At 40.6% G+C, this 24255-nt stretch overlaps 1 long non-coding RNA gene and 1 pseudogene across 1 annotated transcript in view; both read right to left on the minus strand.

The window, feature by feature from the left end:
• Positions 1 to 24255, minus strand: part of LOC114674738 (uncharacterized) — a 56192-nt gene that overhangs the window by 22073 nt on the left and 9864 nt on the right. The gene's annotated exons all lie outside the window — the stretch shown is intronic.
• Positions 6636 to 7188, minus strand: LOC144338845 (putative thioesterase PNKD pseudogene; annotated as a pseudogene).

A 24255-nucleotide genomic window follows, 5' to 3' on the forward strand; every position in this document is an offset into this window, starting at 1 on the left:
TGGGTTATTTTCTTCCATACTTTTCAATGTATACATACATAGGCCTACTATATTTAGGTTCACACAAAAAATAAATCTATATTAAAATTGGATTAATCTGTAGTGGTTTGGATCAGACCAGATGTGTATTCTGACAAAGTTTTGAAGGGAAAGTATTTGCTTGCATTAAATGCATGTACAAACTCTCCTTAACATCTTGTTTTGTATAAATAAGTACATATACACATACATACGGATATAGGCACAAAGCGAGGTAACTGAAATGATTACCATGGCTAAAATATAGTTAGTAAACATGTGTACACACATAGGTGTATATATACCATAAATAAGTGGTCTCTCAATCCCAAGAGGAAATGACTTTTAAAATGGTTTTATCACACATTCACGTATTCCATTGGTCATATAAGAACTTCTCTATTTAAAGTTCCCATGTATTTGTATGTCCAGTGTATGTCCAGTGTTCAAATATGTTCTCTTACAAATGGATTCTATGATTGTTCATGAGAGGTGATACTATTTTACTAAATCGATAGAGGCTTATTAATATACTCCCTTATTTGCACAACAAGGTGTTCAACACAAACACACACACACACACACACACACACACACACAATCACATTAATTATTCCTTTCAATTCCATCATCAGACTATAGGTAGTATTTAGTGCCTTGAATATTTCACACAATATTAGGTAATGGGAAGTTTCCAATGGTATGGAGTAACTAATAGTACTTTATTGCTAACTCTCATGACATTTCTTTATAGTTCAAAAATAACAATGAATCAAATTGCACTCAAATCCTAAGGATAATATAAACATTTGGCAAAAAAATGAAAAATGGAACAATTATAACAGAAGCTAATGAGGCATATTCTGTATCACAGAAACTCAATCAAAATTCAATTACTGTTTTTCTCAATTGCATTTTGCTTGTTCTTCTATTTGCATTATATTGGGGGGTTAGAGGGAATGTACATGTGCAGGAATTTTTTGTTATAAACATCAAATAACACCCTTTATGAGAAATTTCCTTCTGATTTAATGTTTTTCCTTCTATCATTTTTCTCGGTTTTTATATAGAAAGGCTACTTAAAATGTCACTAAACATATTTCAGCTAATTGGATTTTGTGTTAAACAATAATTTGTTAGAAGGTTTTAATTTTCTTGACTAGTAAGAGCAAGACATTTAATCATCCTAGCATGTAAACAGTGCCATTTATTTTTAGATAAAAATATGGTATTACTCAGAATGTTATCAGTACTAAGCTTATTTGTCAATGTGTCAAGCCTTCATTATAAATACAGGTAAAACTGGAAAATGTTCTCTCAGAAAACTCAGCTTTAGAGAATTAGACACTGTTAGTTGTTTTGTTTGAGTTTTTTCAATTTACAGATACATTACAATGTGCATATTGGCTCTCTAGAATACATACATGTTTAGACGTTTGATTCAAGGTTATCACATGTTAGAAGTAAAACGCCCTTGACTTTGCCATTTCTCTTACCTAGTGTTAGCAAACTTACATGGTTTGATTCCCAAGGTCGAACTGTTTGCTTTTCTCCCTAAATCAGAGGCAGAGAATGTCTCTGCCAATCAGGCCACAGAGAATGGAATTCAGGCTTTGTGAAGGCTGAAGAGGCTACCTAAGGAGCCTAACTCATCTAGTCAAGGCTTTCTCTGAGTGTTCTTTAGATGATATATGAAGGGAAGGTTAGAGATCATTTTTCTCTTTCACAAAATACCTGGAAGACGTCGTGCTTGCTTCCCCGAGCCTCTGCAAGGCACTCCTGTGTGTCAGTACACCTATATCCATATGCCATCCTTTAAGTCTAAAAGAGAGTTAGGCACAGGCCAGGATGTCACAAAAGCCAGTTCCCTTCTCCTGGCATAGCATGGTCTACATGGTAGGTGATGGAATCTTACCTTTCAAGGAAAGATATATTTTTATATCTTTTAGGTGTAGTTGACTTATAACTTTGTTCACATTCTCTAATTCCTTAATGATCTTCAGTTTAGTTGTTTCATCCATTGTTTAAGGTGGAGTATTGGGCTGGGTGACGTGGCTCATGCCTGTAATCCTAGCACTTTGGGAGGCCGAGGTGGGTGGACCACTCCAGGTCAAGAGTTCAAGACCAGCATGGGCAAAATGGTGAAACCCCTTCTCTGCTAAAAATACAAAAATTAGCTGAGCATGTTGGTGCACGCTTGTAATCCCAGCTACTTGGGAGGATGAGACATAAGAATCGCTTGAACCCAGGAGGCGGAGATTGCAGCCAAGATGGTGCCACTACACTCCAGCCTGGGTGATAGAGCAAGAGACTCTGTCTCTAAATAAATAAATAAATAAATAAATAAAGTGGGGTATTGAAGTCACCAAGTTATTTTTTAGAACTCTCTATTTTTTCCTTTAGTTCTGTTCAGTTTTTGCCTCATGTATTTGGGGACTCTTGTAAAATAAATATGTATGCTTAATTAGTACATCTTGACAGACTGATCGTATCATTATATAATGTCCATCTTTGTCTCTTGAAATAATTATTGTCTTAAGGTGTATTTTGTCTTGTATCAGGACAGTCAGACCAACTTTATTTTGGTTATTTTTCACATGAATTTTCTTTTTTCATGCTATTACTATTAACCGTTTGTGAATTGGATCTAAAGCCAACTCTTTTAGACAGCATAGAGTTGGATGTTCTAAAAAATGCATTCTGCCAATCTCTGCCTTTAAATTGGAGAGTTTAATCCATTTAAAGTAATTACTGGTAAAGAGGTACTTACTCCTCCTATTTTGCTATATATTTTCTGTATATCTTATAGCTTTTTTCTCAATTCCATAATTCCTACCTTCTTTTGTGATTAATTGATCTTTTCTAGTGTACCACTTTTATTCCTTTCTGTTTCTTTTTCCCTATATACTAATTTTTTATGGCTATCCTGCAGAATACAATTAATATCTTAATTTTAGAGCAATCGATTTTTATTAAACTACAAATTAGTTTATATAGTACATAAAACCTACTCCTTTAAAGCTCTAATCCCTTTTGTGTTATTTTTACAAACTATATGATTAAACATTGTACAATGTTAATTAATACAGACTTATAATTATTGTTTCATGCATTTGTTTTTAAAATCATATGGGAGGAAAAGAGAATTATAAACCAAAAATATAATTCTTCTGGCTTTTTTATGTATCTATGTAGCTACCCTTTTCTTTGTTCCTTATTTCTTCATATGGTTTCGAGTTACTATCTAGCGTCTTTTCATTTCATCCTGAGAGACTCCGTTTTGCATTTCTGTTATGGGAGGTCTACTACTGGTGGAATCTGTAAAGTTTTTTTCTATCTAGGAATGTCTTAATTTCTCCTTCATTTCTGAAAGTTAGTCTTGGGGGATATGGAATTTTTGACAAGTTTGTTTGCTTTTGCAACTTTAAATATGTTATCCCACTGCCTTTTGGCTTCCATGGTTTCTGAAGAAAAACTGGCTGCTAATCTTATTGAGGAGTCCTTGTATATAATTAAGGCCTTTCTCTTATAACGCTTTCAAGATTCTTGCTTTGTCTTTGTCTTATGACAGCATGGTTATAAGCTTTCTCATTGTAGATTTCTTCATGTTTATCTTACATGGAGTTTGTTGAGCTTCTTGCATGTTTATACTCATGTGTTTCAATTGCTCTAGCTTCACATTCAATGACTTTTTTCTAACTGTTCTAATCTGCTGTTGGAAACTTCCAGTGGTTTTTTTTTTTTTTTTTTTTTTTCATTTCAGTTTCTGTACTTTTCAGTTCCAAAAGTTCTATTTGTTTTTTTAAAAAATAATATCTCTCTCTTTATGGATATTCTCTACTTGGTGAGACATTATTCTCTTGGTTTACTTTAGTTCTTTGTATTTTATTTATGGAAACACTTTGAGCATATTTAAGAGAGTTGACGTAACTCTTTTCTAGTAAGCCCAATGCCTGGGCTTCCTTCTGCACAGTTTCTATTAATTTCTCTTTTCCCTGTGAGTAGGCCACACCTTCTTGTTTTCTTTGCATGTCTTATTTTTTGTTTATCATTAAAAATTAGATGTTTTGATATCATACTGTATCAACTCTGGAAATTAGATTTCTAGACACACTTCCCTCCCCACCCCATGGGTTTAGTTGATAGCATTTGTGTGTTGTTGTTTTTTATTTGCTTTTTTAGTAACTTTTCTTAAATATTTTTGTAAAGTCTGTATTTTTATCATTTGTGGCCACTGGAGTCGGTGTTCTGATAGCTTAGTGGTCACCTAGTACTCCGACAGTTTCCTTAAACATGTGGAGCCTAAGAAAGAAAGAGAAGTATTCTCTAAGTCCTTGAAGGCTGGCTCTGTGTGTTGGGGCACTCCTTCAACTAGCCAGGCTGTAGTCTTCACTTCTAGCTTGCAAGGGGCCTGAAAGCTACTGAGATATGAGTCCTTAAGGTCTTCTCAGGCATTTTCTGAATAATTGTCCAGCCCTGCGCATGTGCATGGCTTTTTATTTCTCTAGTATATACAAGAACTTTTTAAAGTTCTTATTCCCCCAAGTATTTCCTTTCATAGCCTCTTCCTTCCCATGCTTTTCCATCTGTTTACTGTTTAACTGTTGTCCCTTGCCCCAGACTCCTATAGCCAATACTTGTATCTTTAAGTTTTTTCAACACATGCCCCTCAGGAAGCTGTTCCAAACCTGGAAACACTCTAAGTGAGGCAAAACAAAAGCAAGATTACACCAATCCTTTAGGGAGCCAAAAGACAGGTCCAACTGGAATGCAACAATTCTTTGAGAATAAGTTCTGTATTATACCTATGCACAAGGGTGGGAGCTATACTGAAGGCACTGTGGAGGCTGGGGGATGGTAGACAGGCAATTTAAAATGCCGTAGCTCTCTTGCTCTCTCACCACAAAGCAGCCACTGCTTTCTTCACCAAGGCTTCCTTGGGTGTTGCAAGTTTTTGACAAGCTCTAGAGTTCTGTAAAAGTGGATTCTGACACTTCTTTCTAGTTCATGCCTAGCTCGTCGTTGCTTTTGTGGAGGGTTGATGTACCAACGTGTCCTCCTTCATGATCTTCAGTGACATCATTTTTGCCACCTGACTTTTGCACTTCTAGAAATAATCACATTTCTTTTTTTTTTTTTTTTTTTTTTTTTGAGACGGAGTCTTGCTCTGTCACCCAGGCTGGAGTGCAGTGGCCGGATCTCAGCTCACTGCAAGCTCCGCCTCCCGGGTTTACGCCGTTCTCCTGCCTCAGCCTCCCGAGTAGCTGGGACTACAGGCGCCTGCCACCTCGCCCGGCTAGTTTTTTTTTTTGTATTTTTTAGTAGAGACGGGGTTTCACCGTGTTAGCCGGGATCATCTCTCGATCTCCTGGCCTCGTGATCCGCCCGTCTCGGCCTCCCAAAGTGCTGGGATTACAGGCTTGAGCCACCGCGCCCGGCCGAAATAATCACATTTCTTTACAACGTTCCTTCTACAACAGGCATGTATGAAGTCATAGAGTTATATCACAAGGAATGACACCTCTGACAGGCAAGGACTTTTCAATCCTTTTCACTGTCTGTGTTGAAATAAATGATAAATATTATTTAACAGCTTAGTCATATGTAAAACATATAAATTAGATTGAATTCTACTTCAGTTTTCGTTTATGCTTGGCTAACACATTTGGACTACTTCTTCTCCATCTGTTTTTTTGTATCTACTCCTTTAGACGTTTCATTACTTCTTGGTTTGGCTACGTGGCCCCACTTCTCTTCAATTCCTCCTGGCTGCAGGCAGTGAATCTCTAGATGTTTGAGTGACCTGAGATCCTCAGCAAGCACACTTGCCTCTGCAATACGTCACCTGGAATTGGCCTGTTCTTTGTGTTTTGACACGGCTGCCACAAGAAACCAATGCCCCATATCTTCCTTGAGGAGTCCTTGTATATAATAAGGCCTTCACCATAGGATGGTGGTACCACGTGAAAGCCTGCTAACTCTCGCTGCAAGGGGCAGGAACAGAAGACAGATGCCCAAGAGCTTGCATTCGTGTTTGAGTGGGTCCCTCCAGTCCTGACCACACCAGGAGGAAATGAGGCCCCACCCCACGACTTCCTGTGCCAGTATCGCCTGGCAGCTGATGGTTCACTCCAAGCCCCTCACTCTCCAGGTTTTATACCAAGATACCACCAATGTCCAGGTCTCTGTTAAGGCCTTAGAGGAGAAGGCAAAGAGGCTCAGCATGGAGCCCCAGCCTCTTCCACCTACCCACAGAACAGCCCTTCCCCAACAGCTGGGTCTCAGGGAAAGAACGCTGTAATGGCGTATTCTGTCTTTAAATGATTTCCTCACGGGGGCAGTAGTGCTGCATATTTTCAAGGAAGCCTGCCTTGGGGCACTCTTCTCCCGCCCTTCCAGTGTGAAAAAACGCCACTGAGAGACAAAGGCGCCACCAAACATGGCTGCCTTGCATTTTGCCCAGTTTGGGGCGACCTGCTCATACTGCTGGAAGTTGCTTTTGTTTCCATCTGAAATCAAACCAAGGCCTAAACCAGCCACTTTTTTACTGAAATTTTTCCCTACTAAACGCTCAGTAACTTTATTTGCCTTTGGCTGGCTCCTGGGTGTGGGGCGGGGTAGGGGTTGGCAGCAGCCTGGGATTCATGCGCCCTCTGGTGGACCTCGAGAACTGGAATCCCGGCCAAACCTGAGGACTTCACAGTCAACACAGTTTAGGAGGGTTGCATCGTTCCTCAGGTCTGCACCCCAGACTCAACATGAGGGGACGGGGCACGTTGGGGGGATGCCCTGAACCTCTGGCTCTCATACTGTCCCGTGTTGGACACCCGCATGTTCTGCCGAGCCTTCATCTGCTTCACACGGTCCTTGTCCACTTCCCGCTTGTTGAGGATGAAGAGAAGGATACCACAAGGGAAGCCGATGGCCCAGGCCAGTCCCTGGCTTTCATGGGGTTCTTGCTCCTCTTTCTGGGAATGTATTCCAGCTCGGGGGATAGGGGTTCAGGTTCCTCCCTGCCCTCTGGGGAGCTGTGGGTTTGCAGTGCCTGGGTCCTGTTATGGGAGGCCGTGTTAGCTGTGGTTCCTGCGAGAAACCCCCGGAGGACACAGGCATTTCTCACCCCCCATATCCCCGGCCCTTCAGCACCATAGCAGCTACCACCGCCGCCATGTTCAGATCCCACCTTAAAGCACCCACTTTTATCAGGCAATATTATCTTTCAAGAACGCAATTTCCACTTAACCTAGTCTTTGCAGTTCTGCTCTTAACTCGGTTTTACATCTCAAGCATTTTCTCTACATTACCAAATTGTTTACGTCTAGGGGCAAGTCTCAAGGAGCTAGGCCTAGGAGGAAGAAAACAATTCTGAAAATTAAGGGCAGGATTGGGGCATTTCTAGGCAGCAGGCCACATGTTCCTTGACTTGGCTTGCTGTTGTTAAAGAGAAAATTATTCTGGCACTTGTAAAAGTGATAAAGAAGACTTTATTCAAGACTATTGCAATAGGGACATTACAACAGGTGAGAAATAGATCAGTCTCCATTCTGAGCATAGTAAAGACAGCCGGGGATTTACAGTCAAGGAGCAGAATGAGGGGTGTCAGTGCATGGAACATCACAGAGAGGAGACATCAAGGGTAGGGGAATTCTTGCTAAACTGAGTTAAGATTCGTATTAAAACTGGATTAGGCAAGCCAAAGACAGTACTCAAGAATGAGCTCAGTCAAAAAGACGGCTCAGAGGAGCCTATCTACAATTTGGTCAAGGAGATAGCCTTTGTCAGTATTCATGCCCTCAAGGAGTCTTTCTCCATTTACGGGGTTAGACTGTAAAATGAGAGGCACCTGTTTTCTTGGAGCCCTAAGAGGAAGGCTTAGATACCGCTCATCACTTCATGCCATAAATGCGGACTTTGAGTGGTATACATATATAAATATGTATAAACCCCTATCAGAAGTTACTAAAAGGTTGTCTCATGATTTCATCTTTTAACATGGAAACACAAGCACTTTCTAATATCATTAATTTTGTACCTTATATTTTAAAATTTTTATTTCACTTTATTTTTTGTTTGTTTTCATTGTATTCTCATTTGAATTTAGTTACTTAGTTTCTTCAGAAAGTTAAGGAAAATATTCATTGAAATAAATTACAAATATTACTGAACAGCTTAGTCATATTTCAACTTGTTAAATACATTTAGGCTTAATTCAGTTTTTGTTTATGGTTGGCTATAATATTTGGACCATTTCTCCTCCATATCTCTCCACTGGAAACAAAATATATAGGATGAAATACAAAATTCTCCCTAAAAGTGTCAAAGAATTCACAAAAGAGAAACTCTCAGATTAAAGCTCTATAGACAGAGAATTAAGGGGAACACCAGATTACCCAGTCTTTTTGGCCTTTCAGGTATTTGCTTAGCTGGGTAGTATTGGCCTTCATTTTCAGGGACCTCACAGGTGGCAAAGAGCAGAAGATAGAAAAAGCCTGAAGGGAAGTATAACTATTAAAAAATAAAACACACTTAGGGATTTTCCTTTAACACAAACATCTATCCCACATGGTTACAGGTTGGTTCTATGAATTTCTTTTTTTTTTTTTTAAGATGGAGTTTCACTCTTCGTGCCCAGGCTGGAGTGCAATGGTGCGAACCCGGCTCACTGCAACCTGCACCTCCTGGGTTCAAGTATTCTCCTGCCTCAGCCTCCGAAGTAGCTGGGATTACAGGTGCATGCCACCATGCCTGGCTAATTTTTGCATTTTTAGTAGAGATGGGGTTTCGCCATGTTGGCCAGGCTGGTCTCGAACTCCTGACCTCAGCTGATCTGCCCGCCTCGGCCTCCCAAAGTGCTGGGATTACAGGCAGGAGCCACCATGCCCGTCCGGTTTTATGAAGTTTTAAGCAAAAGATGATTCCAATCTTATTCAAAATATTTTAAAGGGGAACTAGAGATGAATTACTCCCCAACATATTCTGAGCAACTTTTATAACCTTGATACCTAAATCAAACATAGATTGTGACTGAAGAGAAAAATACAAACCCACTTCGATTATGAGTGGAGACTTAAAAATTGAAAGATATAAGCATGTTTAATCCATAGTTCTATAAAAGACAATAAACTATGATCAGCTTGGATTTATCTCATGACTGAAAGGGAGTTAAAACATTGCAAAAGGACGAAATGTCATACACCACTTTTCCAAATAAAGGAGAAAAGTATATGGTCATCTCAATTGATGCAGAAAAATAAAAATATTTGGTAAATTCAACAGCACTTACAACATAAACTTTTAGGAAGCCATGAATATAAAGGAACTTTCATAATCTGGTTATTGTATCATTTAATCATTGCTCTGTGAAACACTATTTTTTAACTCAGTGGCTTAAAAAACAAGCACTTATCATAGCTCAAAAAGCTACAAGTAAGACCAAGTGCTGTGGCTCACGCCTGTAATCCCAGCACTTTGGGAGGCTGAGGTAGGCGGATCACCTGAGATCAGGAGTTCGAGACCAGCCTGGCCAATGTGGTGAAACCCCGTCTCTACTAAAATTACAAACATTAGCCAGGCATGGTGGCATGCCCCCGTAGTCCCAGCTACTCGGGAGGCTGAGGCAGGAGAATTGCTTGAAACCGGGAGGCAGAGATTGCAGTGAGCCAAGATCATGCTACTGCACTCCAGCCTGGGTGACAGAGCGAGACTCTGTCTCAAAAAAAAAAAAAAAAAAAAAAAAAAATCTACAAATATACTGTGTTGTTATCATGGTCTTGCCTGGATTCTCAAGCATCTGGCATCATCACTAGGTCAGGTTGGCAGCTTTGCTAATGCTATCTCTTACATGTTTGGGGGTAAATTCACCATAGAGACTGCTGGTCTTTCCTCCCCACCCTGCAACAGGCCAGCCTGAGCATATTCACACACTGGCAGCAGGTTCGCAAGGGAAAATGGAAGTGCACAAGTCTTGTGAAACTCAGAGCTGACACACCATGACTTCAGAGTTTTATTAACTAAATCAAGTCACAAAGACAGCCCAGATTTAGAGTCCACCTTTTTCCTGGAAAAGAAACTGAAAATTCACATTTACCCTAGGAGGACAATTTAGGACGTTTTCACATTCAATCTAGTAGAGATAGCTACAAAAACCCACATCTAACATAATGCTTAATGGGAAAACAGCTAAAGAATTCCTTTCACGGCCATGAATAATAAAAGGCTACTCAATTAGAGCAATTCTACCAAATAGAGTACTGAAGGCAATGAAAAAAGAAAAATGAAATGAAAACAGGATTAGAAAAGAAGAAAAGTAAAATGTCATATATATTATATAATTCTATACATGTATAAAATAAGAGAATACATCAAACTGGGCATAAGATCAATATATAAAAGTAAACTGTATTTCTATATAGCAAAGGACATTAGAAAACATAAATTTAAAGAAGACACCATGTGCAACAGCACCAGTCACTATAAATTAACTAGGGATAGGCTGGGCTCGGTGGCTCACGCCTGTAATCCCAGCACTTTGAGAGGCCGAGGAGGGTGGATCACCTGAGGTCAGAAGTTCAAGACCAGCCTGCTCAACATGGTGAAACCCCGTCTCTACTAAAAATTCAAAAAAATTGGCCAGGTGTGGTGGCAGGCATCTGTTATCACAGTTACTTGGGAGGCTGAGGCAGGAAAATCACTTGAATCCGGGAGGTGGAGATCATGCCATTGCGCTGGGGCAACAAGAATGAAACTCCATCCCGAAAAAACAAACCAAAGTGAATTAACTAGGAATAAAAGATGTGTAAGACTTTTCATTTGAAAATGTAAAATTGCTAAGTGGGCCAGGCGTGGTGGCTCATTCCTGTAATCCCAGCACTTTGGGAGGCCTAGGCGGGCGGATCACCTGAGGTAGGGAGTTCGAGACCAGCCTGACCAACATGGAGAAACCACATCTCTACTAAAAATACAAAATTAGCTGGGCGTGGTGGCGCACGCCTGTAATCTCAGCTACTCGGGAGGATGAGGCAGGAGAATCGCTTGAACCTGGGAGGTGGAAGGTGCAGTGAGCTGAGATCATGGCATTGCACTCCAGCCTGGGCAACAAGAGCGAAACTCTGTCTCAAAAAAAAAAAAAAAAATTACTAAGTAATGGTAAAGAAGATTGAGATAAATGCAGACACCATGATCAAACATAGGAAAATGCAGTATCATAAAGGTATCAGTTCTACTACAATTGGTTTATTGGTTCAATGCTACTCAATTTATCATTGCAAAATGTCCTTGTTGTAGTGCTTTTTTTTTTTTTTTTGAGATGGAGTCTCGCTCTGTCACCCAGGCTGGAGTGCAGTGGCGCAGTCTCAGCTCATTGCAAACTCTGCCTCCTGGGTTCACGCCATTCTCCTGCCTCAGCCTCCCCAGTAGCTGGGACTACAGGTGCCCGCCACCATGCCTGGCTAATTTTTTGTATTTTTAGTAGAGACGGGGTTTCACCGTGTTAGCCAGGATGGTCTCCATCTCCTGACCTCATGATCCACCCGTCTTGGCCTCTCAACGTGCTGGGATTAAGGCGTGAGCCACCTCGCCCAGCTTTTACGTTTTAGTGCTTTTAACTTCAAAGCGCATTTGTCTGATATTAATATTGGTACTGCTACTTTCGTTTTGTGTGATACTTGTTTGCCCCAACCTTAATTTTCAAAACTTCCTATAATTCTTGGCTTTAAGTGACTTAATTTTTAAAAGTACTGCATAGGGTTCTTTTTGTTGCTGTTTTGTGTTTTGTATTTTAGCCCGATATAATGACTTCTGTCTTTTGAGGAGATAATTGTGTCCACTCACATTTACTCTAATGAAGAAAACATTTAACTTTATTCCTGCCTTCCTACCTTATGTTTATTATTTCTTTTTCCAGTTCTTGTTTTTGATGTTTAAGTTGCTGATTATATCTTTTTACCAATTGTTAATTTCCATTCATAGTTACCTTCATTTCTCCATGTCCACAAACAGCCACATATTTTTCTAATGTTGTCCGAAACAAAGTCCCTCAAAGCACACTATTTCTTAGGTCAAGGTACTTGATTTCTTCCTCAAAACTAACCCAAGATGTTGTGTCCATTAACATATGTATTCCAATTCATCCTTTTATATTTTTCCTACTTAAAAGACTTGTTAAAATTCTTTAATATTTTATTGTGTACTCTTAGTGTTATTTCCTTTGCAGTATAGTCCCTCAATTATGACCATTTAGAGTGCTTATGTTCTTCATTTATAGAGTATAAGGTCTTTATTCCTGCTTCTCCTTCTTCATCCACTTCAGTTCTCTTTTCTGGAATATTCACTTGGCTAGATTTTTTTTTTTTCTTTTTTTTGAGGCGGAGTGTTGTTCTGTAGCCCAGGCTGGAGTGCAATGGCGAGATCTCGGCTCACTGCCACCTCTGCCTCCCAGGTTCAAGCGATTCTCCTGCCTCAGCCTCCCAAGTAGCTGGGATTACAGGCGCCCGCCACCACGCCCGGCTAATTTTTTGTATTTTTAGTAGAGACGGGGTTTCACCGTATTAGCCAGGATGGTCTTGATCTCCTGACCTCGAGATCTGCCCGCCTCATCCTCCCAAAGTGCTGGGATTACAGGCGTGAACCACCATGCCCAGCAAGGTGACTTTTTAATAATTCTAGTATTTTACCAACATATGCTTAGTGCATATCTTTATTCCATTCTGTACCATAGTGAGACTCTACAATCTGGGCCTTCTTCAATTGTGGGAAGTTTTCTTCTACTTGTTACCTTAAATTTTGCCTTGTTTATTCTGTTTTTTCCCAATTGTAACATCTTTAGGCAAAGTCACAGAAGAACAGTTAGAAACAAATTTTATAATCGGATTAGTCAGGCTTCAGAATTCACATTCTTAAGATCTAGGTTAGGCAAACTGTCAGCTCACTTCTGAGGCACTTTGAGGAAGCCTCCCAACTTTTATTGGTTTTCTTGCATTCTGCAAGTCTCAGGTCCAGGGAGGACTCAGGTAACAAATTCAGTTCTATCTTGTGTTCTTAGCATAGGGGAACAACTGGCAAAAATAAGTCTGACTCAGTTGACCTTCCAGTTATTATTAGTCCACCTGTTTCTCAGGTCAAGCCCTTCCCACAGTCTGTTCCTTTTCATTGCAAGCTTTAAAATTTTTGGCCGGGAGCGGTGGCTCCCGCCTGTAATCCCAGCACTTTGGGAGGCCGAGGCAGGAGGATCACGAGGTCAAGAGATCAAGATCATCCTGGCTAACATGGTGAAACCCCTTCTCTACTAAAACAAATACAAAAATTAGCTGGGCTTGGGGTCGCGCGCTTATAGTCCCAGCTACTCAGGAGGCTGAGGCAGAAGAATTGCTTGAACCCGGGAGACGGAGGTTGCAGTGAGCCAAGATAGTGCCCCTGCACTCCAGCCTGGTGAGCAGCCCAAGGGAGAAATTCCCATAAAGGCCCCACTTATCCTCAGCTACCTGCAGGCCCAAGGACTCCCTTGGCTCGGAAGAAAAAGATAAATTACAGTTGGGAATGTAGAAATACACAGTCACATTCAGGTTCCAATGTTATAATTTTAAAAAACGCTGACATTGTTTAACTATATTTATGGGTATATGGGTATTTGTTATGGCTGTTTGCCAAATATTTCCATTACTCCTCCAGGATACTGTTAAGATAGTGGTATTTGGCTAAAGGATGGAGTCAAACCCATAGATCTGATTAAATAAATACCTAACCTACCCCTGCAATCCTGCCAGAACCCTTTATAGGAGAATGTAACCAGGACCTGTAGAGCAAGACAGCCAGATTACATAGTCCATACAGATTAGCCATTTGATACACAGAGAAGTAGAGAAAAATGAAGAGTGGATTAAAGAGGAGAAAATAGAAATATCAGGGAAAAACATCCAATATACGCTATTACGCAATTTGTGTTTAAAGAAAAAATACATACAGATTATAGTAATATGATAGGTCATTTTGTGTTCACTTTTCTGAATTCCATATTTTCTAAATATTCTGTATTGAAAGAGTCTATTTCTCTTAATTTTAAATATTTCTATTTCTTATAAATAAATAGCTATTTTCATATTTTTAAATCGTACTTTTGGATAACTAAAGTCCAACTGTCAAAATGCTCATAATATAGCCAAGAGAAAAAGTATAAAAGAAAAAATATGCAGGACAAGGCCCAATTTTTGTAAGCATGTATATGTATATACAAATTAAAATTTATTGGCCAGGCGCACTGGCTCACACCTGTAATCCCAGCACTTTGGGAGGCCAAGGCGGGCCAATCACCTGAGGTCAGGAGTTCGAGACCAGCCTGGCCAGCATGGCGAAACCCCGTCTCTACTAAAAATATAAAAATTAGCTGGTCATGGTGGTGCACGCCTGTAATCCCAGCTACTTGGGAGGCTGAGGCAGGAGAATCGCTTGAATCCAGGAAGCAGAGGTTGCAGTGAGCTGAGATTGTGTCACTGCTCTCTAGCCTGGGTGACAGAGCAAGGCTCTGTCTCAAAAAAAGAAAAAAAATGTATTTAGGTAAATAAAGCATAAAGATGTGATCACTGTTTGTCTCAAGACTGTGGAATTATAAATAGGGTGAACATTCCTTTCAGTTTGCCTTAGGAAGTCAGTTCACACAGTTGTCCAACTTGGACAATAAATTATATAATTACCTAAGAAGGATACACAATGTATATTCTCTACCTAAGTGCCCAATTAATTATTTAAAATGTGTTGTTTCTTTATTCATTCAAAGCATCATCTATGTGCAAATTAAAACATGAATATATATGAGGCATAAAAATGTAAAAGTGTAAGACAAGGTCATATGGTAAAATTGATAATGTTGTTTTAACATATTAGTTCAAAACCTATGGAAGAGCTTAACTCTAATGTCTTAAATTATAATAGCTAAATATTAGTATTTATTTTGAACATCAAGTTTGAGCAACTGAAATATTTATTAGTGAGTTCTCCATCTGGAAAGACATTTAAAAAGAAGGATGCCATTTTGGTTACTTTCTAAACTATGTGAGCCAGAAAATGGAGTACACCATAAGAGCTTGGGAAATGAGCCAGGTCAAAGACCACAACGTCTGATGGAGACAGATAGCCTCGTACAAGCTTTGGAGTTCCAGCAATTTCTTTTCCTCATGCACGGACTCCTTGGGACTTGAACCTTGTATCAGAAAACTTGAAAATGGGGAAAATCATACATATCTAATGGTGACTGATGAGGAGATCTGTGAAGCTGTGGTAGAGGAAACTGAATTACTGAAAAGAAAAGATGCCTGATGAGAGTGTGTGGTTTTAGGCTTCAGTTTGATTGTATATAGAAACCAAAAGCAAAAGCGCAGCAATGTGAGCAAGTTTCTTCAAACTGGGTAAGACACAAGGCAACCATATTTCCTGGTAGCTTTGCCTTTTAGTGGTGATTTTTTTCAGATGGAATGGGCGGGAGAAGAGGGCCTGGGGGCAGGGTTAGTTGGCTTTCCTGAGCTCATACTGCCATCGCGAGGAAGTAGTTTGACAAAAGCAAAAGCTTTGGATTTGAACTTCCCTCCCATCTAGCAGTTAAGAAAGATTTAGCAAATTCAAAGGTTCAATAGGGCCTGACCCCAAGATGGGCCTTCTCAACTTCAACTCTTAGGCTTTCCAGGAGCTCAATCTGGACAAAGGCAAAATCTCAATGAAGAAGCTGCTGAGTAAGGTGCCAGGACTGATGCAGGGTTTGGTTTCTTCTCACTGTGGGCAGGACTATAGAAAAATTAGTCTACACACAGCTTCTGGGCATTGATCTTCTGGCCCTGCCCCTTAGACCATGAGATAGTTGGGCTGGCACAAGATATCCCTGTACTTTGGAGTATGGGCCCCAATGTCAGCAACGTTAGAATGTGGGGAGGGGAAAATGAATCTCATTTGAGGTGGCATCTAACAGCCGCTGGAGGTCTCAGGGACACCAAAAGTCTGGTGCCTCTGTTGCCTAGAGCAAGAGGGATCTGAGGAAAAGGAGCATGTGTCACTGTGCCAAGTCAATAAATTCCAGAACATCAATAGGAGTGCAGATATACACAACCAGAAGGCCTGGAAGTGTTCTCTGAGCCCAGGAGGTAACAGCTATAGTGGCTTTGCAGCATTTTGTCTAGGGTCCAGTGTGAAGGCATACCCACGTGGAGGGATCCGCTCTCATTTCAGTTCTCTTAATGGGACAGAAATGGGTTCTTTAGCTTTCTTCTAACGAAGATGAGGCCTTTAAGGCTCAGGATCTAACTGTTCATTAAGATTAGCAAGTAGTGTTCTCTGTGCCTGTTCCTTAGCCTTTTTCTGATGAAGATTCCTTGTAGGCCTGACAAGATATCCTTCTTCAGGGAGCTGAGTACATCAGGAGCCCCAGAAAACTTGCCTCTTTAGTGCCACGCTTTCATACCAGAGATGATCTCTGTACATGATCCTTTTGAGAAAATGCTGAGCAGTCCATGAAAACAAGCATGAGTATTTTGATCTTCTTTCTTCTGCTCTCTTCTAAATCTATTCCATTTGAATATTTGCATGAGTACATGTATATGTGAGCACTCATGGGTTTGTTGGTATGACTTTAGGCTTCCACATAGTTTGCAAATCTCCTTGGGTTTTGAAATTTTTCCTTTTATCATACTTTTCCTTTTTATTATAAGGCCACCTCATGGGTCACTAAATATCCTTCGGATTATTGGATTTTGTGTTACTTATAAATTTGCCCAAAGATTTTTGTTTTCTTCACTATAAAAAGTGGTCTTTTTTATTTCCATATGTAAACAGAGCAATGTATAATTTTCAGAGAAACTGATTCTTACACTGAAGGCTATTTTAAAACCTGAAGGGTATACCTTTCTTTCTTTCTTTCTTTCTTTTTATAGACAGAGTCTCACTCTATCGCCCAGGCCACATTGCAGTGGCGCGATCTCGGCTCACTGCAAGCTCCGCCTCCCAGGTTCAGGCGATTCTTCCGCCTCAGCCTCCGGAGTAGCTGGGATACAGGTGCCTGCCACCACGCCCGGCTAATTTTTTGTATTTTCAGTAGAGACGGAGTTTCACCATGTTAGTCAGGATGTTCTCGATCTCCTGACCTCGTGATCCACCCGCCTCGCCCTCCCAAAGTGCTGGGATTACAGGCGTGAGCAACCGCCCCCAGCCTACCTTTGTTTCTTGATTTCGAATGTAAACCTTGCTTGTTACTATTTCAAGCATGGAGACATGTATGACGTTAATACTTGAGGGCATGGCCTTAAAATAATTACTCCAGGAAGGTAGACACAATGAGTATCTTCGTTAGAAGGCTCTGCAAATTCATTCTTTAGAATTCATATATATGCACTCAACTTAGGACAGTAGTCACACATGGAATAAGCAGAGAGAGATAGACTTTATTGTTTTTCTTTCTTTCTTTTTTTTTTTTTTTTTTTTGAGATGGAGTCTTGCTCTGTCGCCCAGGCTGGAGTGCAGTGGCACTATCTTGGCTCACTGCAAGCTCCGCCTCCCTGGTTCACGCCATTCTTCTGCCTCAGCCGCCTGAGTAGCTGGGACTGCAGGCGCCCACCACCACGCCCAGTTAATTTTTTGTATTTTTAGTAGAGACGGGGTTTCACCATGTTAGCCAGGATGGTCTCTATCTCCTGACCTCATGATCCACTCGCCTCGGCCTTTCAAAGTGCTGGGATTACAGGTGTGAGCCACCGCACCTGGCCTGTTTTCTTATATTAGTAAACTAGGTTGGTTTGATCCCAAAGAGTCAATAATTTGCTTTAACCCCTAATCAAAGAGGTGGAATATCTTTACTCATGTGGACACTGAGCATGGAATTCATTCTTTTCCAAGAACTTAAGAGGACCACCTGGTACAGCTGAAACATGTGGAGTCAATCTACTAGAGAATAGACCCTTTGCTCCTCCCCACTGTCTGACGTTGCAAAGGAAAGCTGAATGAACCTACTCATCTCTATACTCCTGTCTCCTATGGGAATGTGACCCTGACTCTGGAGAAGGAGTGTGCTCATGTGAAAGGTTAAGTGATACACATATATTGCCCACCAAATTGTAAAACCAATTGACAATGCTTCCCACCTCACGGGAACTTGTCCGATTCTACAAATGTTCACACAAAGTAGGTGTTTTCAGTGGTTTCATGTTCAGTAGCTTGCTCAGGGATATTTTGAAGAGGTGGGGAATGTTTGAGACTTTGTCAAATTGTAATTTACTTGAGTATTGGTGAATTTGAGAACCTCTGCTGTTGTGGGAAGTCAGGGATCCCAAACAGAGGGACCAGCTGAAGTCATGTCGGAAGAACACAAATTGTGAAGATTTCATGGACATTAATTAGTTCCCCAAATTAATACTTTTATAATTTCTTACACCTGTCTTTACTGCAATCTCTGAACATAAATTGTTAGGATTTCATGGACATTTATCACTTCCCCAGTCAATACTCTTGTGATTTCCTATGCCTGTCTTTAATCTCTTAATCCCATCATCTTCATAAGCTGAGGATGAATGTTGCCTCAGGACCCTGTGATGACTGTGTTAACTGCACAAATTGTTTAAACAATATGAAATCTGGGCACCTTGAAAAAAGAACAGGATAACAGTGATGTTCAGGGAACAAGGGAGATAACCATTAGGTCTGGCTGCCTAACAGCCAGGTGGAACAGAGCCATATTTCTCTTCTTTCAAAAGCAAATAGGAGAAATATCACTGAATTCTTTTTCTCAGCAAGGAACATCTCTGAGAAAGAGAATGTGTTCCCAAGGGGAGGTCTCTAAAATGGCCGCTTTGGGAACGTCTGTCTTTTATGGTTGTAGATAAGGGATGAAATAAGCCCCGTTCTCCCGTAGCACTCCCAGGCTTATTAGAATGAGGAAATTCCCGCCTAATAAGTTTTGGTCAGACTGGTTGTCTGCTCTCAAACCGTGTCTCCTGATAAGATGTTATCATGACAATGCATGCCAGAAACTTCATTAGCAATTTTAATTTCGCTCCATCCTGTGATCTCGCCCTGCCTCCATTTGCCTTGTGATATTTTATTCCCTTGTGAAGCATGCGATCTCTGTGACCCACATCCTATTCGTACACTCCCTCCCCTTTTGAAAATCACTAATAAAAACTTGCTGGTTTTGCGGCTTGGTGGGCATCATGGAACCTACTGACAGGTGATATCTCCCCCGGACACCCAGCTTTAACATTTCTCTCTTTTATACTCTTTCCCTTTATTTCTCAGACTGGCCAACACTTAGGGAAATAGAAAAGAAGCTACGTTAAATATCGGGGGCTGGTTTCTTGTTCCATGGTCTTTTTCTTCTGGGAAGTTTGTGCCTGGTTCCTTTTCTCTTTCCTTGCTGAATTGTTTCTCTTTAACTTTTCATCTTGGAATAGCTAATGATCTGTAATGGATGCCAATGGTTGAAAGGCAGTAAACACGGACAAATAATTGCTTGTGGTTTCCTGTTTTTGCTGTTATTTTTATTATGCCTGAAACAATGAAATTGTTTCCATCTGCAATCAGGCCTGTTAGCCTGTATTAAGTATAGCCAGGTGAGGTGAATACAACATTCTTGAGCCTGAGGAATTCCTGAGCTGAGGCCACTGCTAGTGTCATCCACAATTCTGTCTCCTCACATTTGTCTACCCTACTTCAAGCATAGGACCTAGTCAAAATGCAGCTCCAAGGCAGGCATGCTAACCCATCTAGTTCAGGTCTTCTCTTTCAGTCTGTTTTAACTGAGATAATGTCAGAAGATCAGCAATGAACTTTCACCTTCACAAGACATCTGGGATCACTGATGGATGCTTTGCCACATGTCTCCAAGACACTCCTGAGAGTTATTCACCCTTCTTGTCAATTATCTATTGCCTCTCAACTTTGAATGCATTCTTCAATATATGCTCTACAATAAATAGTGGGAATTTCCCCCCTGCACTCTGAGCTCCCGCACTACTGCCAAATGGGGCTCATATCCCAGGCCCCAGTGTGCTAGAGGACTGTGTCCCAGACTGTCTGCCTCTACAACAAGGAGCAGGAGCAGGAGACAAATGATCAGAAGCCCTGCACTTAGCAGTGAACTGCTTCTTCTAGTTCTTCCTGTACTGGGAGGACACAAAAGCTCCACCTCCAGGACTTCCTGTGCATGAATTTCCTGCCTGCCCCTTGGTCAGTTCTGGCCGCTTCTACAACTATATCATGCCTTTGTCCACAGATCCTAGAAGGCCTGAGAGATGAAGGCAAGGACATCACGCTTGAGGCCAGAAGCCTTTCCAACTTCCCCACAGGTCCAACCTTCCTCGACATACTAGTTTTTTGGGAGGAATTGTTCATGACTTGGATTTTCATCAACTGATTTCCTCACGATGGCAGTAGTGCTCCAGAAATGTCAACTGTCCCCAGGGCCTCTTCTCCCGCCCATCCAGTGTGAAAAAACGCCAACAAAAGACAAACGCACAAGGAAACAAAACTGTTTCAATTCTTGCCCAGTTTGAGGAAACTTGTTCACATCACTGTGCTTTTGCTTTCTATTTCCATCTTAAATCAAAACGAGTCCTTAACCATCCCGCCCTGGTGAGGCATCTTCCCTTTTCCAGCATTAAATTTCCACCAGATCTTTGGCTTCACAGTTCAGCTCTTCTTCACTGAACATTAGTTCTTCAGCATTTTCTCAATTTATTAAGTTCACTTCTTAAAGTTGAACAAGACTCAGGATTCCAGAATGAAATGGGAGAAGAAAACGCCGTAAGTTCCAGGCTTGGAGAAGGTCATCTCTAGTCACCTGGTATTATGGTCCTTGACATAGTTTTCTAGGTTACCAGGGAATCTCCCTCCATTTTGTAGGAGACACTAATCTTTCTGTTTGGTGGAAGGCTGTTATTTGGCCAAATTCCTGAGATTATTTTCTTATAGCCTATATAGCTCTCATTGGTTTGACATGTCATATATGACATACCAAATGTACCTTTACATTTATTTATTTATTTATTTATTTATTTATTTATTTTTGAGACAGAGTCTCTCACTCTATCTCCCAGGCTGCAGTGCAGTGGCACAATCTCGGCTCACTGCAACCTCCACTTCCTGGGTTCAAGCGATTCTTATGCTTCAGCCTCCCAAGTAGCTGTGACTACAGGAACCCGCCACTACACCTGACTAATTTTTGTATTTTTAGTAGAGATGGGGTTTTACCATGTTGGCCAGGCTGGTCTTGAACTCCTGACCTCAAGTGATCCTCCTACCTCAGCCTCCCAAAGTGCCGGATTTACAGGCATGAACCACTGGGCCTGACCTGTTCTTAGGAAACTCTTAATGAAAAAAATGTATTAAACAAAAAGGTGAGTTCTTATCTAAAACAAGTCTTCAGATGTAACTTTTCTTTGCACTTTGGTGTATCTATTTTAAAAATTCAGTACATCTGTCATGTGACCAATTTGTCTTTGTAATTATCAATACATTTCTTACAATGCTAAATGTGGAAGTCCAAACGGACACACACACACACACACACACACTCCTTTTTCACTTATGTCATTACACTGAATTCACAGGTTTGCATTTTACTATTTTATTTCCCTTAACAAAACAATAGTCAATATATGTTCTTTAAAGTTTATAAACTGAATCTCCTACATTATTTTCTTAGAGGAAACCAGTTTTAATATTTCTCCATACTTTATTCTAGATGTTTTAGTCAAGGAGGGCTGCCATAAAAAAATCATAGATTTTTAAACAAAATAAATGTATTTCTCACAGTTCTGGAGGCTGGGAAGTCAAAGATCATGGTGGGAGCCAATTCCGTTCCTGGCTAGGGTCCTCTTCCAGGTGTAGATGGATACCTTCCTATAATGTACTCACAAGGCAAAGAGAGAAAGCTCTGTCCCTTCATCTCCTTATAGGGGCACTAATCATAATGCAGGCTCCACCCTTACGACCTCATCTAAACCTAACTACCTCCCAAAAGTCTCATTTCCAAATACCATCGCACTGTGGGTTAAGGCTTCCACATACGAATTTTGAGGTGACACAAACTTTCAGTCCATACTACTAGGTTTTCTTTTTTTTTCTTCCCCGTGTGTAAGCATTGCATTCATTATCTCTTGCTATGTAACAAATTACATCAAACTTAATAGCTTAAAACAGCATACATTTTTTATCTCAGTTTCTGTGAGTCAGGAGTCAGGGCATAGCTCAGGTAGGTCCTCAGCTCAAGGCTGCAATCAAGGTGTCGGTTAGGGCTGGGGACTCATCTGAGGCTCAGGATCCTCTTGAAAGGTCATGTGGTTGTTGGCAGAATTCATTTTGTTGCAGCTTTAGAACTCACAATTGCTTACTTCTTTGAGGCTAGCAAAAGAGAAGATCTCAGACCACCAGGCCCTCTTTCCCTGTCCTGATTAGATCCGGCCCTCCCAGGGTAATCTCCCTTTTAAGACACTATCATTTTTGCCATATAATATAAAGGAATCAGAGGAGTGATAATCTATCATATTCACAGGTCCCACTCATACTTAAGGAATTATACAGGGAGATGGAATCATCTTAGAATTCTGCCTATATACCACAAGGATGAATGGATGGATAGATAGATACAGTTTTTAAAGATTTTAAGTCAAAATTATACATGAACACATTTTTCAACGTTAGTTATTTGTACAATACTTTACAAACAACATTATGCCATCTCTGACATTCCTCCGAGATTGAAACTTTTTTTTTTTTTTTTTTTTTTGAGATGGAGTCTCACTCTGTCACCCAGGCTGGAGTGCAGTGGTGCGATCTCAGCTCACTGCAAGCTCCGCCTCCCGGATTCACGTCATTCTTCTGCCTCAGCCTCCTGAGTAGCTGGGACTACAGGCACCTGCCACCACGCCCGGCTAAGTTTTTGTATTTTTAGTAGAGATGAAGTTTCACCGTGTTAGCCAGGATGGTCTTGATCTTCTGACCTCGTGATCTGCTCGCCTTGGCCTCCCAAAGTGCTGGGATTACAGACGTGAGCCACCGTGCCCAGATGATTGAAACACTTTTAACACTCTTAGCTAGTAAGTTTTTACTTGCTTATATATCCCTAAATAGAATGCCCATATTACCAATTCCTTCTAGAAGAATATTTTACTTTCTTTGCCCTCACTACACTTCACTAATACCAATATTAGTACTTCACTTACATCCTTCCTTCCTTCCCATCCTCCCAATGTAGCTATAATTGCTTGTGTCAATATTTAATGCATACAATACTATAACAATGTAAATATCTTGAGATGATCCATGTACTAAATTGTGTTTGCTTTTCTTTTTCTGGACTTCTTTCCCCTAGTCTCTGTCTCCTAGAATAATTTACTAGTCATTTCATTTGATGGTCTGTGTACTCAAAGTTCATTCAAACACACACATATACAAGTTGACTAAAATATCTCTCAAGGCTCTCATTCATATTACAGATTTTGATCAATTTAATTTTCCTCGCAAAATTTATCTCAAAATTTTCTGACCTCCTCCAATGTGTCCAATTTCCCCTATGTCTGATGCCCCAGCACTTTGGGAGGCCAAGGCGGGTAGATCATTTGAGGCCAGGAGTTCGAAACCAGCCTGGCCAACATGGTGAAACCCTGTCTCTCCTAAAAATACAAAAATTAGCTGGGTGTGGTGGCACACGCCTGTAGTTCCAGCTACTCTGGAGGCTGAGGCAGCAGAATCGCTTGAACCTGGGAGGTGGAGGTTGCAGTGAGCCGAGATTGCGCCACTGCACTCCAGCCTGGCGATGGAGCGAGACTCCATCTAAAAAAGAAAAGAAAAAAAAAAATTAGCCAGGCACGGTGGCACATGTCTGTAATCCCAGCTACTTTGGAAGCTGAGGTGGGAGGATTGCTTGAACCTGGGAGGCGGAGGTTACAGTGGGCCAAGACACGCCACTGCACTCCAGCCTGGGCAAGAGAACAAGACTCTGTCTCAAAAAAAAAAAAAAAAAAAAAAAAGACTCTTACTATTGATGATACTTTATAATCTGAATTGTATTTTTAAATATATTAAAACAATAGATGTTTCTTATCTTTTATAAAGCATCCTTTTTTAAAAAACGTGAAAAATGTTTTTTAAAAAAAAGACATGAGCATCCATTCATAAACAGTATATGGTAGTACAGTTACTACTATTTGCACTTTGGTGTTTACCATCTCAGATCTCTCAATATGTAGAGGAAATCACACATTCCTTTAACCA

The sequence above is a fragment of the Macaca mulatta genome, chromosome X (genome assembly GCF_049350105.2).
Source record: "Macaca mulatta isolate MMU2019108-1 chromosome X, T2T-MMU8v2.0, whole genome shotgun sequence".
NCBI lineage: Eukaryota > Metazoa > Chordata > Mammalia > Primates > Cercopithecidae > Macaca > Macaca mulatta.